This window comes from Anopheles moucheti, unplaced genomic scaffold, assembly GCF_943734755.1.
Source record: "Anopheles moucheti unplaced genomic scaffold, idAnoMoucSN_F20_07 scaffold_38_ctg1, whole genome shotgun sequence".
Classification (NCBI taxonomy): domain Eukaryota; kingdom Metazoa; phylum Arthropoda; class Insecta; order Diptera; family Culicidae; genus Anopheles; species Anopheles moucheti.
The window spans coordinates 492290-511579 of NW_026453613.1; the positions used below are offsets into that span (position 1 = coordinate 492290).

Here is a 19290-nt window from a genome sequence, read left to right on the forward strand (position 1 = left end):
AACAGCTGAGGTATGAACATATTTCATAGCGACCATGGTGTCTACAATGTTATCCTCGAACAAACATAAATTAAGGAAGGATGGAGGTTTTGCGTAGATCTGTTAATCTGTATGCTATGTATGCTATTATGTTTAAAACCATAAACATAAAAACATAAAAATCAAAAACAGAGTAAAACCATACAGGTTTTTAAACTTTTTTAAGCTTATCTTGTTCGTATTTGTACTATGTGATGTTAATTATGGTATGGTTTTGCTTAAAATCGTTTCTTTTCGTTCGTCTCTATTTTGCTATTATATAACCGATCAGCTGATCGGGCTTTGTACGACCCTGACCTTCACAGCTTTCATTGTCTCTTTTCTGCTCAAATGCTCAGCATATATGTTGTCTTGTTCTTGTCGCCTTCTCCAAAAGAGAGCCTAGCGCCATCTACAGCATGGTAGAACAATTACGTAACGATCGAACGCTCTGTATGTAACTGTTGTTTTACCAGATATTCGCAAATTTTCAACGGCTTCTAAGGTATTTGTCCGGGGATTATTCGCGGTTTATCATTTACTCATTTATTCATCCCAAGATTTAGTTTTGGTTCCCCTGTGACAGGTTTAACGGTAAGCGGAGTAAGTAGCCGCGAGGGATAGTTAACAAGTTTAAAAAATAACTTTTTTCATTCTAAGCATTCCTTAGATCTGCAAGATTATATCTATTACTGGACTTCCCATACATGATGCAATGCATCCCATAACTACTTGACATTTTATCATATGATCGAATACTACTAATAAAACTATTTCATGCCGGTCCGACACAAAAGAACCATGCCATGATCCTATCTGTTGCGTTTTGGAATTTTTGAATCGAAATAACCATACGAAAATGTAATATGGTAAACCCCATGAAAAATAGTTTAAGGAAGCTATGATTTTTTTTAAAATGTCTATATTAGCGGGAGCAATTGTTAAATAAAGTAGCTTTTGTAAATCGGTTGAAGTAGAAACAGCGAAAAGTGAAGGTTTCTTTTATCAGAGCTCTGGTTTTCGACACCTTACCCCCTTCTCTCTGAATAGGCTCCCCAAGCATTGGATAAGGAGCAACTAGCGCGAAGGTCTGGTAAGCGGGACGAATCACCACCTTTGCTTCACCGGGAAAACTCTGTTACCGTCGCACAGAGGCTTCAGGATCAGTCCTTCGCGTGGTCTGCCGAAGAAGCTCGGCGTGTAACACAATCCGTGTGGTAAAATTCAGTCTAAACGGCCTGGCCATTCTTACACCAAAATAAAATAAACAAACAAACAAAAAACAAAGAGCACAAGTAGAGAAAGCTCGAACTGCAAAATTGTAAAATAACAATTTGGGTGAGAGAAAATCGTTAGAAATGTCCGGAATGATAATAATTTATCAGTAAACTCCCACACTTTAATTAAAAGCTTCCTATTTAATAACTCAACACCTACTCCCTGGATGGTCGACGCTACGAAGAAGTTACGAGTGTTTTTTTATATCCAGTTTGATTAATGAGTTATATTTCATTCAAATCATGGCAGGTTCCATTAAAATAAGGCAAATCACATTACACGATTTCAAGAGCTTTGCTGTCTTGCTGTCTTCCTGTCGAACCTGTCCGTTCTTACTCGGCCTATACCTACACTTGCAACGTATGATCACGTACGTGAGGGCACGTTACGTGATACCAGCTGATCCCGGTAAACTTAGGGCTACCAAAAAAATATGAATCTTCCGTACTCAATAACTAGTTTTTTTCTTTTAGTAGTTATTTTATGAAATGTAACAACGTGCTTTTTGTATAAGAGTAATCATTTATAGAAATAGCAATGGTTCTGATCGACAACTGCGTACAAATTTTTGTGTTTAAAAATTGTTTATTAAAACCGAGACGGTCGGCAGTCGAGAGCGTGCCGGTGATCTGGTTTCTCCGGTCGTGACCCCCATGACCCTTTATCGAAACGAATGACATCACACTTTGTAACAGGTGCGGCCTCGGGATATGGTTGCCAAGAGTGGTGCCATCATCATCATCATACACAAATTATTTCTGGTCGAGTAAATGACAATGTACTAGATTTATGTTGACAGAACTATTTCTCTGTTCGTGAAGCTCGATTATTTCGCATGCGTGTTGCAATTATTTTTCTGCGGCTTAAATACTACGTGGTGTATATGGCATCGTGCATTGTAACACATACACATACATACAAACACATGCATCCTGGGAAGTTGGTTGATTACCTTTTGATTGTAATAAATAACGAATTTCAATGCACTATTTTTTAATTAAACACTATAAAATTGCATGGTTTCACGGTTGCAGTGAATGCCATCTGCGACATGGAAGTCAATCCAGATCCTAACACACTCTCTGACGATATAAACATCATTGGTTTATGGTGCTCCTACGTAGCAAATGCTTACTAAAGGATTGAGCAAGCGTCGGAAATCCTCCGGTCTTATATTAACGAGGCAAAATCCAAGTTGAAGTGGCACCACCAACGGCCCTGCTAACAAATCCTAATTTTCGCAGAGGTGACGTACAAATAAGTGATCACAGTTTAAGCGGTTTAGAGGAGGAGGCCAAAAACGCGAATTGCTCGGTTGAATGTCCAATTTGCACAATAACAGACCAAATCATTCGAGATATATTCATCGATTTATTATCTCAACGAGCCAAGCTGATTAGAGCGAATAACTTGGACGCAGGTCGTCTAGTAGAATGAAAATTTCCCAAAAAAACTTCTGGCATACCAACCGAATGTCCACCGAAGCTCTAATACAAATCGGTGCAGTCGTTTCAAAGGAGTTCGGCGAAAAACACCACGAGACGATATTGCGTTATCGTGTAGAATTTTACAATTCACGTTTCGTGGTTTTTATGAATTGTGAGGAAGTTTACCTAAAAACTACTTTTTTCTGGATTTGGATACCTCCAGCTAGAGTCCAGATTACTGAAACGTACAACATATTCTCGAACTCAAATCATGCACAAATGATTAGATTAGATCAGCACTTATTAGATTTGTAAAAAATAATTCGTATGCTGTAGTCAGTAAAACAGAGGTTATAATTGCACACTTATGCCTTTCTTTTATTTCACGTTACAATTCTTGGTTCGTACTCATCCCGAGTTTTAAATTGAAATTCAACAGCTGCACTCTCTATTTCTCTCGCTGTCCTGAAAGAGCCGCACCAACTGCTTCTTTCTTTATGAGATAATCGTTATGTAGCGTCAATCAACTAACCACCAACTAAGCGACTTGTGATCACGTGGTAATAAGATTTGGTAATTGCTTAACATTTTGTAACGTGATTCTTATTTGTGAAATTAGATTTGAAGAAGCTAACCTTTACCCAGTTCAGTGAATATTTAAAACAAACACATCTTGTTCTTTATCGCCACAACAACCTCAAGGGGTCTGGTCTTGTCATTTTTGGGCCGTGTTTGTCTCCAAAATCAGTCTGTGATCGAAGGTAGGATACACTCACAAGGCTACATGTATCTGAGCGAGAGATTTACTCAACGATCCATAAAACAAAGCGCATACTATTAGAATATCAGTTAAATGCATTCATGAGTTCCGAATACTATGCACAATCCTAAGTTGCGTAGCTTTAAAAGGACCGATTAACTTGTTTTGTTTAAATTCAAAACATTTTCTTCCTCGGCTCAACAGCATCAGGAAGTCTAGCCCTACCATTTCTGGCTTACTGTGAATTTATTTTTACCCGTAACCGATTAGTCAACTTTGCGTACAGAGGATTGATTCGGATGGGATATACGGTCGTATGAAGACCGTCACCTAAACCAATACACCATCGGCCCGCCCCTGTACAAACAATATACAAAACAAATACAAACATTATAAAATAAAAAGAATTAAAATAAAAAAGGAATATGGCCTGGCCTTTCCTCACGAATAAAAAAATATAATAAAAGTAAAGAACCTTCATACTCAAAAGAAGCTATATTTACAACAAGCTATTATTGAAATAGGTATTACAGTTAATCATAAGTAATATTTTACATAAAAATATAAATATTTCGTTCGCATTTATATCAACCGATATCAGCCGTTGGTCTTATTTTTCATATAATTATCCACGAACATATTTCATATTTTTCCAGCTGGAAACCACGAACCAACTTGTAGGCCTATACTATTCTTTTGCCATTTAGTATTTATTTATTAGTATATTTTATGGAAAATAATCTTTGTTGATGATACAACATGTTGCTCCTGTATCGAATATAAGATCAAAAGTTTTATCGAGAAAAGTACAAGTTGCTTTAAAGGGGATAATAGTAAAAGGGGTTGGTATCGTGCTCGTGAATTATGATATAATGCTTGGTTCATTTAGAAATGGGGCACTTTGCACAGCGGGTATCTTTTATACCATTGAAATCCAATCCAATCCAATTGAAAAACTTTGTATGAAAGAATCATTGGTTTCAATGTAATATATTTTTTAAAAAATATGAAAAAAATTACACTTTGCTTTTACGAAGAAATTCTCAGACTTTTCTGTTTATACCGCCCATCAACCGCCGCACAGCTGCTTCAGTCACTGTCCTGGCTATTAAATTCCACCAATTCTTCATTTGTATTATATCCTTAGTTAATGCACCCTTTTTCTTTAGTTTTTGTTTCATTATTGCCCAATATCGCTCTATTGAACGGAATTGGGGGTAATTTGGTGGATTCAGCGTTTTTGGTATAAATTTCACACCATTATCGTTGTACCATTGTAGCACGTCCTTACTATAATGATGAGACCTAATAAATGGCAAAATACGTTTCTTAAGACACTCATTGTTATACAAATCCGAATTCATGTTCTTATTTGTCACAAACACGTTGGTCTTCTTGCCACATGAACAGATTCATTGCCAAATCATAAATTTTTTAGCAAATTTATCGGCAAAACCAAATTTGATTCTCTTGGGGACGTTGTCGCGAGCATAAGCCTTATAAAATTTAACACACGGGATTTGTTTAAAATCGGCTTTCACGTAGGTTTCATCGTCCATCAACATGCAACCATGCGGTTTGGTCAGCACTTGATCGTATAGCTTCCCAGCTCGGTTTCTGGCCATTGTTTGTTGTTTCATGTTTCGATTGGGATGTTTACTTGCTCGAAAACAATTAAAACCTTCTCGGAGTCGGATTCGCCGAACAGTAGAGCGGTCGGCGTTAAGATTTTTGGCTAAGTCGTAGTCGGAGATGTTTGGGTTAGCCTTGATTTTCCGAATGACTCTCAATCGCAGTTCAAGATTCACGGTTCCACTCCGTCGCTTAGTTTGCACCTTACGAACAATCGTCTGTGTCTCCTTGTACTTTTTATTCACTTGCGCAACAGTCGACTTAGGCAAACTTAACTGTTTTGCCAGCTCCCGAGATGACACTGCTGGATTTTGCAGATAGTTGTGCACTATCAGTTTTCGCTTCTCCTCTTGCATGTCGAATATCTTGGAGCAGGGAAAACAAAATTGCGTAAAGTTTTCACAAAGCGAAATGTTTACTATTGTCTACAAAACGCTGTCAAAAGTTTCCATTTTTGTCCACGGGGGGCGCCACTATAAATCAATCAAAGTGCCCCATTTCTAAATGAACCAAGCCTTAGTATTGACCAGAAGGGGCGTCGTCCCACTTGGTCCGCATTCAAGAGCATCCAAAATGGCTTCATTAAGAGTTAAGGGATTCCTTGCTTGCAAAAAGAATCTGATGCTAAGATTTTTTAATCCGTTCATGAAAGTACGTACCGCTATTGGCTCTACAATATTAGAAGCAACTGTTTCATTTAAAAATGTACCGTACGATACATGAGCTGCAGATAGTTTTTTTTCGCAAATTTTTCGATCTCATCACCAAATGCTGAGATGGATTGCTTTATTTGTTTTCGTGACGCAATTTCTTTTTCAACTGCAAGTGGTGTTAACTGTATATCAAATCAGTTTCTTAGTAATTGGAAGGCTTTCTGCGTTTTTGTGTTTTTGGTCCATTGGATGAGGTTTCGGCGTGCCATGGGGTTGTTAGGTTCTGGTGGTCAGGTTCTTCCTTGGTTGTCTAGTCGGTCGGCCTTTTCATTTTTGTGGATTCCCGATTGATCAGGAATTCAGCAGAAGGCTATTTCCGGTGTTGTGGGAAGTTGGCCAAAGAGTTGGATGTGTGGGTCTCGAAAAAAGCCGTGTTCTATGGCGGGAGTACGCTGGCGCTGTCGGTGAAGATCACGTTGGGCTTAACACTGCGAAGACTTTTGTCGGCGGCAATAAGCATAGCTATTGCTTCTGCGGAAAAAAATGGAAGTGTTGTTAGGTAGTTTAATGGCACTATTGACGTGAGTGGAGTGTATTCCGCATCCGGCAGCTTCGTTTAGAACAGCCGTCGGTGAAGATGTGTTGGTGGTGTTGATACTTGTTACAGATGTGACGTGTGAATGTTTGGTTGGCTATGTGGCTACTTTTCCCTGCTTTTAATTGGTGTTTAAGGTCCCAGTCTATTATAGGTGTTTGTTGATACCAGGGGCGCTGACCGCACTTGGTGACTTAGAGGATTTATGGTAATTGTCGGTTAGTGAGGATTTGGAATGCAGTGCTGGCTCTATTGGTGAGAGAGGTGGCTTGGATTACATGTTTATAGTAGTCTAGTTGCTGCTGCTACTATTTTGTTGGTGATCATGTGATGCAGAAGAAGGCGACCGTTTTCACAGAGGATTGAATCGGTGGAACTGGTGATGAATGATCCGGTCGGACAATAAAATCATATTGTGGTGTAGTAGAGCGGCGCTATTGTCTCCTCGAATGTTTCTCTCTTTGGGAAGACGACCGTAGAGGAGTTATGGGAGTAACCAGTTACTAATGATTCTTATTAGTGTGCTCGGTGCTTTGCGATTCTGAGCATTTTAAAGAGGTTTAACTGGCTTTTTGCTTCTTTCTTGATACGTGTGGAATGGGGAATGAAGGAAAGTCTTGAGTTGAATGTAACTCCTAAAATGCCTACTTGTCGTGTATTCGGTATGGGTGTATTATTGAATGTATTGTCTTTTTTTGTAATGTGGGAAAAAGTTATTGCAAATGTGAAGCGTTTTGGATTTGTTGTGTAATATTTCATAACCTGCCCATCTAGCCCATTGCCCAACCTTGTCGACTCCTGTTTGCAGTAGTTTACGAGATTTTGCACAAGAGCTGGATAAAGAGGCTAAGATGATATCGTCTGCGTATACGAAAAACATCATTTGTGTAGTAATGGAGCAAAATAAGGATTCGATGCTGATAAGGAATAGAGTGCGAGAGAGAATGGCATCGTGTGGGACGGCCGTTTCAAGTATGTAGTGATTGGTCGGTGAAGGTCGGTAGCTGGAGGACTCGGAAGGTGCGGTCAGTTAGGAAGCTCTCGATGAAGTTTGTGAGACGTAAACCGGGTGCCATCTGGAGATCTGTTCTAGTATGGAATGGCGCCAGGTACGGGTAAAGGCTTTGGAAAGGTCTTTTATAGCAAGGTCTATGTTTTGGTTATGAGTGTCGGTTGTTTCTAACACGTCATCCAGTTTGGCAAAGTACGTTTCCGTACCCATGGCGCACCGAAAGCCGTGTTGTTTAGAGCTAAGGAGGGTTCTATCTTCCATTTCTATTTCTGGAGTCAGTCAATGGTTAACCATGCCTTCTATAGGCCTTTCATAATGCAGTTAAGAAAAGAAATGGAGTGGTAATTATCTACATCAGTGTTAGGTTTGATAGGCTTAGAGATGGGAAGGTTGAGACTGGATTTCTAATTTTTTTATTAAAGTTACCTGTGGACCAGATGTTGTTATATATAATTTCAAGATGATTCGCACTTCATTGTTTATCTTGGTTTATCGGTTCTGCACCACTCGATGGACGGATCGCAATAGAGGAAGATCCTCGGGTCGCAGCTCACTCGTGTGTGAGCGTGTGTATGTCGTTACGTCCAGTTCTGTAACTCCTCCGGGGCGACAAACCGGTCGTCCTCGATCGTGTTGAGTTAGGTCAATATACTCTCATCGCATTGAGTAGCACCTGTCGTTCCGTTTAGTTTACAATATTTACAAATACATGTTTGGATTATCTATCTAATTATAACATTCGCATAAGCTGTCAAAATTGTATCAACCTAAATTTACCTAACTTACTACTTCTATTTACCTAACCCAAATTGAATTCAAAATCCATTCAATTGAATTGATTTCTTATTCGTCTCAATTTGTTTTTGTTCCGCTTGACGCCTCTTTCAATTCTTATACTCCTTTTTTAATCCGAATGTTTTTTTCTCTACTACAGGAGGATCTTCTTTCGCTTCGTTGTGATTTCCTTTTTTCTTTTAATTTTATTAAAATTACACATGATTTCAAGCGTACTTAGACCCGGAAATTTGTATTTGTTGGTGTTGAAAATTTCTAAAATTGTGCTGAAGGTTTTTTTTCTATTTGGATGTTCCGAGCTTGACGCATAGTTCGATACTTAGTGTAATATACAATGTTCTATGTTACTGGTGTCATGTCAAATGATCGCTCGCTCGTTCTTTCCGTAGCGCATAACGCGTGCACTCGCGAGCCCACTTTCCGGTAGGTCAGGTACGTTACCGTATTCATTCGCTTTGCTTCGACGGTGGAACATGATCGTCCAGGCGATCGTTGGGCATTCTGGAAGTAATTATCCCTTACTGAAACGTTGGAGACATTGTTGCCTTACCTTGGGTAGGGGGACTTTCAATGCTCTTGAAATGAACCTAATGAACCTCCAACAAGACGAATAGTTTTGTTGGATAAACTACAGTGCCGACACTAGATCGATAACCGTGTGATCGAATGATCGTCCGGATCTCTCTCCGACTGCGACTGTAACTGTCCATTGCTGAATGTTACTGTTCGTCACCGTCCGTTGCTGACTGCTGACTGCTCCATGTGTCGGCAATCGCTTTATTTATTCCATTTCTGATGGGTACTTTTTGCTTAACCTATTTACAAAAGTTCTTTTGCTCATTGTGTTATAATCGAGATGTTTATAATTTGTTTTCCGCTATTATTGGTATCGTCCGATTTATAGGATCATATTTCAATTATGGGTTTATCATTGGTTTGTCCCTAGTTAAACAAATTGCTGTGTAGCTAGCTTTTTTGCGCAAATATAGTTAGAGGTTGTTTGGAGTCCAGTATTATCGAACGTTTGCGTGTTTCTGATACTGGGGCATTTGAATCAATCTTTTTCTCCCACAGTTCTTGCAGGAAACATTTTGCAAGCACGATAACTGGCCCGATTAGTCCCAATGGATCATACAAGCGCACCCATTTCGCGAAGCTGGGCTGGAAGCGTATTCAAAATCTGCTTTGAAGCCCACTTCCTAAGAGGAAAACCAGCAGACTGCAACAACTCGCACATCTCTTTACATAACTGTTTTCCATCTTTAACCGTGTCTGCACCTGCGTGTGTCTGCGTGTCTAATCATGTTGTCCATGTAGAAGTCTGTCGATAAGCTTTGTGAAGCAACAGGATGCGATACCTTCGCCTCTTTCGACAGCTTTTGAAGACACTTGATGGCCAAGTATGGAAATGATGATGTTCCATATGTGTTAGTTTTCAGTTGATACGAGCGAATTCCAGCATTTTCTGTATCTTGCCAAAGAATACGATGTAACGGATGGTCTGCTTCTGCTATCCATACTTGCCGATACATCTTTTCGATGTCCGCCGTCAGCGCATATTTTGGCAAACGAAAGCGCATTATGATGCTCAAAAGATCTTCTTGGATTACAGGACCGACTAATAAGGCATCATTTAAGGATACTCCAGTCGCATTCTAACTCTCGCCGAGATAAGACGCATCTGTAGCTACTCCCAAGCATTGGCTCATCTCAAACAAATCTGTATCAGTAGAGGTGTGTGAGTTTCTGGAGACTGTGTGCAAAACAGTAAAGCGTGCGTGGTGGGTAAGGTGGAAAGGTAAAGTGGTAAGACCTCACAGCATCGATAGGAGAGAATTAACTTAAACGCACCAGAGCAAGATAGAATACAATCCCGTTACACGAGATATGCATTAAGAATGGCTAGGCCTCCGGTGGGCTGCCCCCCGGCCTAGCCTGTTTCCCCCCCTTATCAAATGGGGAATATAGAGGGAGAACAATTCCCCAATGGATGGACAAAGACAGGGAATATGGAGAAAAGAGATTTCTTATCTTAAAATCGGCACAAAACAAAAAACTTCCTGATAATCCATGGGTTATAAGTGAAACATTAAAACAAACAACCGGCAAAATTGAATCAGGGCGACCTCTTGATTCGGTTGGTGAAAAGGTACTCATAGAAACACGGTCCGCAACAACTTTCCAAAAACTACAGAAAATCACAAAATTGATTAATGGTGATGAAGTCGTTATTGAACCACACCCAACCTTGAACAGCGTAAAGTTCGTTTTTTCTGCTAGCACGTTACCGTGCAATTAGACATGCAGCGATTTTTCTCATTGAGACATTTCGCAATGCTATTCGATGAAATGCGATGATAAGTTCATATATAAAAAACGGTTCGTCGTTTTCATCGCGTGTATGAAATAGCTCAATTTTGGCTGTCATTTGGCTGTCATTGATGCACAAACACAAATCAAATATCGGTGTTGGTTGCGTTTAAAATTGCTTTGTATTTGTAATTATAGGTTCAAAAAATATATTCAACAAATGGAAGAGCGATACATATTGGCTTTAATTAATTGGACTGAAGCTTGGGCCAGTTTCGCTCGTCTTCACATCCTCCAAACTAGAAGACCGAGGACACGCATTTGGGCAAGACAGATGCTGTTGGAGCGTAACCAAAATGCGAACCGATTGTTGCGTTCGATTTTGGATGAGAAGCTGGACAACACAATTGTGAATTTTATGCGGCTATCACGAGCAGATTTTGCATATCTATTGGAGCTCGTAACACCCCGTATCCGAGGACAGGATACATACATGCGGGATGCTATAACACCCAAAGAAAAACTTATAGTTACACTACGATTTCTGGCTTCTGGTGATAGCTATAGAAGCTTAGAATACGCATATCGAGTAAGTAACTAACGATCCTTTGAGTAGATAAATAAAACGAAACTAATTTTATTTAATTATAGATTTCAGAACAGTCCATATCGTTGTTTGTTCCGGAAGTGTGCGACAGTTTGATCATATTTCTGCGCAAATATGTTAAGGTATTTTGCCTTATTATTGCATACAATGCTTAATTACTAACTCGTTTTATTATGGTATTGCAGCTTCCATCGACGCGTGAAGAATGGCTTAAGATTTCTGAGGAATTTTTAACCAAATGGAAGATTCCCCATGCTATCGGAGCCATCGACGGAAAACATGTTGCTATCAAAGCTCCTGCCAAAAGTGGTACCGATTACTACAACTACAAGCAGTTTTTTAGCATCGTGCTATTGGCAATTGTGGACGCAAACTGCAATTTTTTGTATGCAGACGTCGGATGCAAAGGCCGAATTTCAGACAGTGGGATTTTACGTAGCTCACGTCTTTTCGGTTCGCTAGAAAGAAATGAATTAAACATCCCAGAAGCAGAAATACTAATAGATTCTTCTTCCCTTAGAATCCCGTATATGCTCTTGGGAGACAAGGCGTTTGCGTTTACAAATTATTGTATTCGCTCTTTCGGTGGTACGACGACAAGCGGATCCGTGGAACGTGTCTTCAACGATCGTCATTCAAAGGCACGCCTAACTGTTGAAATGGCTTTTGGAATTTTGAGTGCTAGATTTCGAGTACTAAGAAAACCTATGGAATTGAACCCATTAACTGGCCGTAAAATAGTTCTGACAACTGTATACCTACACAATTTCATTCGTCGTGCTGAGTCGTCTAGAATCCACAGCAGAGAACCAGAATGAATTGATGGTACTCTTACTGAGTTACGTGGAATTACACAACGCACTGCAAATCAATTAATGCAAATCCGATTACAATTGGCAAATGGGTTTGCAAATGGAACAATATAAAAGACATAGAAATGATTTGGATTTTTTTTAAATATTTTGTCATCCGAATAAAATGTTGGGAAGTTTAAAAACTGGTTTGTGACTGAAATACCAAGCAAGTAGGAAGGAATAATAAAATTAGAAACCAACCCCGGTTGGTATCCCTGATGGTTAAATAAAGCCATCAATGACAGGTGATAAGAACAGACAAAGCGAAGTATAATAACGAAACCCTAACCCGTTTCATGGGATTCGTTGATGGAATTTTATTCATGTAATCCTTAACCTAACTTAAACCTACATTTCATGCAAACATAAAACTAACTTACCAACCACCATAACAAACTAACTTATATTTACAACATTAAACGAATAAACTTAATACTAATTGCGCGGATCGAAATTATGGCGCTCCACGAACCGAGCAACGTTCTCCTCAGCAATCATAAATTGTATTTTAACAAGCATGGCTTGCTGTCGTACCGGCGACCAATCCCGCATACCGTGGTATAATGGAGCCAAACGATTTTCAACGGCGACAGATCTCAGTTCTTGAGATGCCTGTGTGATGCTTCCAAGCGTCGCCAGAACTTCTTCGTTATATTGTAAGTTGGCTTGATGCCAACGACGCTTGGAAGCAGCGGACGCAGTTCGTGGTCTGACCGATGACTGTGATGTTTGTGGCTCATTTTGGTTGTTATCACTCGACACTTTTTTTTTTTTTTAAATTTATTTATTAAGAAAAAAAGAAACGAATATTTAAATACTAACTTAAAATTTAAACAAGGAGAACAAACAAAAAAAAATGGAGGAAACAAGAAACTAGGTTACAATGAACATTTAAGGACTTCTATATCAATCACAGCATTGTTGTTTCCAACAATGTGGATGATATAGTTAGCAAACAAACGAAGGATTAGGATCCGCTTACTTTTACTAATATTCATTAGTACAGGTAAGCGGAGGGATTGGAAAGAAGGGTTCAGGGAGGGGTCGATGTTGTGGATGGCTTGCAGCAGAATACTCCAGGCCGACGACACTCTGGAACACAAAGCAAATTTGTGTTCCAATGTATCCACCCCAGAGCATTCTGTGCACGCTGATGATCCTCTATTCATTTTAAAAAATAACTCTCCATGCGCTATTTTTCTGTTTGTCAGTAAATAGAGAACTGATCTCTGTGAGGATGTAAGCTTTTTTGAGCTGATGTTGGCCCAAACCGATCGCCAGTTTACTGCTTGCGATTCCTGCACTACTTTCGCTTCAGGGAGCCTCTCAACAAGCATTCGTCGCATCGTTCGGGCTGTGATGTTAACCGTTTTATCCGGGATGTAAGCAAGCTGCAGAATAACGTTTCGCAGACATGGATATTTTGTTGAGATAGACTTGACGCTAATGTTCGGGGGATTTCCAGCATACGAAATGTGCTGCTCCCCGACTCGCAGACAATCCTTTTCTGCGACATATCTGCTGGTTAGCAGTGCCTGTGTTGCGATGGACGGGATGTGCAGATTTAACCCACCACGGTTGCGGGGCAAGGCTAGTTGGCAGAGAGGCACACGTATGCCTCCAGATCCTTGCCATAGGAATGATCCAACCGTCAGCGAGACCTTTGCTACATCTATGGCTCTGGCGCCACATACAGAGGTTACATACCATAACTTAGGCAAAAGAAACCCATTTAGGAGGGTTATCTTCTGTATGAGGTTAAGGTCTCTCATTCGGTGTAGCCAAACCAAGTGCCGGAATTGATTGATAACAATGTCCCAGTTGTGCCCCATCGCTTCACGAACATTGTTAGTGAAGAGGATGCCGAGAAGTCGCAACCTTTCTACAGTCCTCAACCAGGGAATATTGATGATGTTGTGTTGCGTGACATGTCCAATATCAAGTGCTTCGGTTTTTTTGACGTTGAGTGAGGCACCGGAACACAAACCAAAAGCATCTATGGCCTCTCTGATCCGCTCGATTTTTTCTAGAGAGGTAGTCACCACAGAGATGTCGTCAGCATATGCATTGACCAAGTCGTCTTGGCCGCAACATATACCTTCTAGTCTCGTGATGAGGGGTTGCAGGTAGAGGATGAATAGGTGCATGGAAAGAGGATCACCCTGACGCACAGAACGTCGAATAGGGAAGGAAGAGGAAAGGGTTCCGTTGATGAGGATGCGAGACGTGGACTTCTCGCCAATCCTCCGAAAAAGTTCCACCAATTTCGGATTGAACCCCATCAGAAGCATGTTGTTAAAAAGAAAATTTCTATCAACGCGATCAAATGCATGCGAAAGATCGAAGGAAATAAGTTTACCGCACTTACGATTTCTCTGCAAATCAACCACCCTCTCCTTAACAGAGAGCACAGCTTGAAAAATGTTGCGTGGTTTATTGCAACATTTTTGGGCTGTCGAGATTATCTCCCACTTTCCGACAATGAAGTCAAGACGATGTTTGATAACCCTAGACAAAAGCTTGTAGTCTGCATTAAGTAGGGATATCGGTCGAAAAGCAGACATGGCAAGTCCACCTCCTCGCTTTCTCACTAGCACTATAACACCGTTGACAAAGCACGGAGGAATTTCTCCGTTTAGAGCCTCATTCATAATAAACCCAAATTCGCGGCTGATTACATCAAACGCACGAAGATAAAATTCTGTGGGTATTCCATCCGGACCAGGGGACTTCCGAGGAGCCGAACTTTTGATTGCATTGAGGATCTCACTGGAAGTTATCTCCTTCATGCAATTGTTGTTGGTTTCGCAGTCTTGGGGGATGACGCGTGTGCATTTGAACGCCTTGTCTGTAATTGGTGTGTGTGTGTCGTCTGTTGTGTACAATGATGTAAAGAAACCCTCAATATGAGCATTTATCGCTTCCGGATCAGTCAAGACCGATCCATCAGCATCCTCCACCTTATCGATCACTCTTCTCCTCCTCCTCTCCTCCCCCAGATGAAAGGTTGAGATGCTTTCACCATATATGTGAGTGTTGTTTATGCGCATGAACTCCTCGGAAAAGCGCCTTTGAAGAAGGAGCATCTTACCTTTTATGCGATTTATATTCACTAACTCAGAAGAGTCCGTGAGATATCGCTCATACGAAGACGTCAACCCTCTGTATAGAAGTTCGTGGTGCATACGGAAACTTCGGTAACGTTCATTTGTTTTCCAACGGAAAAAGGATTTGATTTTGGGCTTCGCGAATTGCACCCACCAGTCCATCCACGAGCCGTAATTTTTCCGTTGTCTAGTCCAGAAGTTCCACTTCACTGCAAACTCCTGTAAGTTTACATCGTTTAGGATGTGCGGTCTAAGTTGCCAATAGCCACCGTAACTGCGCATGCGACTGGGTGGAGTTGGAAGACAGAGACGGACCGTGAGGGCCTTGTGATCCGAAAAAGATAGGACATGCATATGAGTCGTCCTCAACTGTATCTTAAGCGACGACGAAACGTAACAGCGATCGATACGTGATCCAGAACCACTTGTGATATAGGAGAACTCAACCGAGTTACCTCGTAAAGCCTCCCAACTATCACACATACCCATGTTATTTACTACGTTTCGGAGAGAATGGCTGAAATTTCTCGCTCCCGTCACGTCCTTTGACTCCAACACACTGTTGAAGTCGCCTGCAAGAATCACATGTTGACATGCATTTCGCAGGTAGAACGCTACCGTTCGCTCGAAAAATTCTTCCCTCTCCCCTCTACGTTGACTCCCAGAGGGAGCGTAAACATTGCATAGGGTGGCAGTATTCTCAAGTCGAAGACAAATCAGACGCGAATCCAAACTGCGTTCGACGTGAGAAAATTTTAGATGATCACGTAAAGCAATCGCTGTACCCCTCCCCGCACCGTCGACATTGGTAATGACACTAAATCCGGGAATCGTCAAATCTGGAACACATACCTCCTGAAGAAATACGATATCCAGTTCTGTCGTCCTGATAAATGTTCTGAGAGCATCAATTTTTGTCGTGTTAGAAATTGCATTAATGTTAATAGTAGCCAAGTTGTAGGTACTATTAACATTATCACCTACAGCTTTCGAGTCCATCACGACGAAATTTACATGGGTTGTGGTGTGAAAGTGAGCCTTTTTGTAGAGCGGCCAGACTTACGCTTGGTCACACTTCCTTGGCTGTGTGTGGAAGAACACGAGGATTCACTCTCGTTGTCCATCTCCGCATTTTGCTTGCGTTTAATGCCAAGCATTTCATCAGTGGAGAGGGAGGAAATGGGACGAGAAGGGATATCGAGCGGAGTTTTAAATACTGCTTCCTTCTCTTGTGTTGGTGGGATGGATTGGAACGACCATCCAGTATTGCCGTTGCGAGCAGCGGCAGGAGCGTTTGTAGCAACAGCAGCGGCAGGAACAAGTATAGATGGGCCAACGGCAGGATCGAGTTCAGCCGTTAGCACTGCAGCAGCTTCTTCCTTTGTTGCACCTTTCTCTTGTATTCCCATCTGTGGTAGTGCTTCGGATGTCACTCGGCTTATCGGAATGATTAGCCTTTGGGCAATTTTTGATGTGGATGCTGCAACGCGCTTTACATCCACAGATGTTTTCAGATCGGACGTTGCAAAAGAAGAATATTTAGGTTTTTTCTTCATCTTCCTATTGCTGACGACAGTAAACAGTGGCTCATCAGCGGCATGGTGTGGTGTTGGTGCTGTGCGTAAGGCATTAGCGTATGATGCCTTTTGCGACGGTTTCTCTTGGGACAGGGTTTCTCTAAAGCGGCATTGCCGACTTTGAACACAGTTTAGTCCGTGATGAACCGGTTCTTGACAGCTACGGCAAGTTTGTCGTTGTCCTGGATAGGACACAGCGGTCACTTCGTCGCCCAGTGTAATATACGATTTTATGGGATTCATTACCCTCATTCGCACGTGTCGAACTCCAGAGGAAACCCCTGCAAATCGTGTTGACGGTTCCCACACTTCTCTGGTGATTGAAAATACCTCACCATACACAGACAATGCTGTTTTCACAACAGCATCCGGAACTCCAGGGGGCAAGTCACGGAGTTTCACAATCGTGGTGTTGTCCTCCATGGCGATTGTGACAGGAAACTTCTTCCCATCGTGCGTGAGTGAGTGCTTCCCCGCGTGTTCACTAACTAGAGCTTGAGCTTCCTCCAGCGTGTTCATCGTGACATAAACAATGCCCTTCACTCCGTTCAGCTGAACCAAGGACACCTTTTCTACTCCAATTTTCAAGGTATCCACCAAGAAATCTAACGTTTCATTCTGGGACGGCTTTACCGGAATGCTTGAGTAGTCGATACGGAAGGTGTTCCTATCGTATCGAGAAAATTTTCCGTCGCACATTGCGAGGCTTGCAAAACAATAATACGCGTGTTGTTACTTTGACGTCTGCAAGCGAACTGGGACGCAGTTCGTGGTCTGACCGATGACTGTGATGTTTGTGGCTCATTTTGGTTGTTATCACTCGACACTGGTGCAGTTAAGCTGATAAACTCATCAGGCTCCTTCATGGTGGCTACTGGTTCTGGAATAGGAATACTGCACGAACTTGTTGTAGCTTGAGTGTTGTCAAAATGCTAAAAATGAAAAGGACAACATGAAGCTATGCTGATAGTTCTTACATATGATTATCATTCTAAGTTATACATACAGTATCAATTCTGGAACCTCCCTCGGTGACTCCATTCAGGAACTGCATTGACTGATATGCAAACCACTTCGGTCTGCATACTTCGGCGGAGCCTAAAATAAAAAAAGGATTATGGCATGAGATATTAAAGAAAAAAATAAATAACGATGAACCAACGCGTGATACTTTACTAGAACCGGTCACTAAGCTGCCTTCGTAGATTTTTTTATAATGCCTGTAGGACCCTTCTGCTGCAACAGAGAGTAGTAGGGAACTTCCATTTCCGATGCAATGGACTCCCATGCATCCTGTTGCCTGTTCACATTTTTATAATCACTGTCACTCCGGTCCCACAGGCATTTTGCTCTTTCTATACAGCTTATAAGAGCCAATATCTTTTCTTGGGACATAACAACGGTCTGAAAATATAAACAATAAATTATGAATAACTGTTCACGCAGAAAATATTTTGTTTCTAAATAAAAAGTATTATGTACAGCATAGAACTCTTAAGTTTACACTTCTCGCTAAATGAACTAAATACTTTTATCCTTTATATGTTGATAAATGATAATATGTTTAAGCGTTTAAAAGTGCAATTAGTAATATTAAAGCAAAATTTAGTATTTATATAGTGCTAGAATACTGCCAGAGTTAAAAACGTGCGGAGCTACAGCTACACAAAATTAAAGTATGGATGAAAACAGCGATGTGTTTTAATCTAACTTTAAATACCTCCAGTGCTACTTCTTGTAGCATTGCGGAATATAGGCCATTAGCTCGAGCAGGAAAATCGAATTCGTTGCTGATGCAATCTTGTTTGTTCTACTGGTGGAACAAACAAATCAATGAATCAGTCCACAGACTGCCGCTGCGAAAACGCATGTCTTGTACACATTATATACTTACCCTCTTTTTAATAGTTTTATCACATTCCTCATTGTGTTTTGAAGACATTGTTCTACTACCTAAAATTATATAACAATATTAAGTTAAGTTCATGCAGAAAAGCAATAAAACATACTCACTTCAATAATTTTCTTCACTCATGAAAATTCGTGACACTCGGGTATGTGTGTGTGGCAAACGAGCCGGCTTGCAAAACAATGTAATGGTTTGACAGTCTCAGTAGGCGCTAAATTGTCTCGAAATGAGATGTGTTTTTTTTTGCAAGATTGAGCTACTTTGCGAAATTTCGCACTGAGAAAAATCGCTGCATGTCTAATTGCACGGTAAGGCAAAATGAGCAACGAAGATATTTTGAAACACCTTGAAGGAGATAACGTAACCGATTTGTACAGATTCACCAAAAGGGTTAACGGTACATCAATCCCAACAAATACATTCGTAGCTGCTATGAACGCAGTTAGGGTACCTGAATATATTTATATTGGAGTTGAACGCATACCTACACGTGTTTACTACCCACGACCTATGCGTTGTGCAAAGTGTCTACAATTTGGCCACACTAAAACAAATTGCAAGGGGAATGAAATGTGTGCTAAATGTGGTAGTGAGGGACATGGGGAATGTACAAACACCACACAATGTATCAATTGCAAAGGCACCCACAATACACTAGACAAGAATTGTCCAATCTATATGAAGGAAATCGAAATAATCAAAATTAAAATTAACAAAAGCTGCACATTTAAAGAAGCACGAGCACTTTTCGCACTG

At 40.8% G+C, this 19290-nt stretch overlaps 1 pseudogene; it reads right to left on the reverse strand.

The window, feature by feature from the left end:
- Window positions 1–12376: 12376 nt before the first annotated feature.
- LOC128309157 (uncharacterized) lies at window positions 12377–18369 on the reverse strand (annotated as a pseudogene).
- Window positions 18370–19290: the final 921 nt, after the last annotated feature.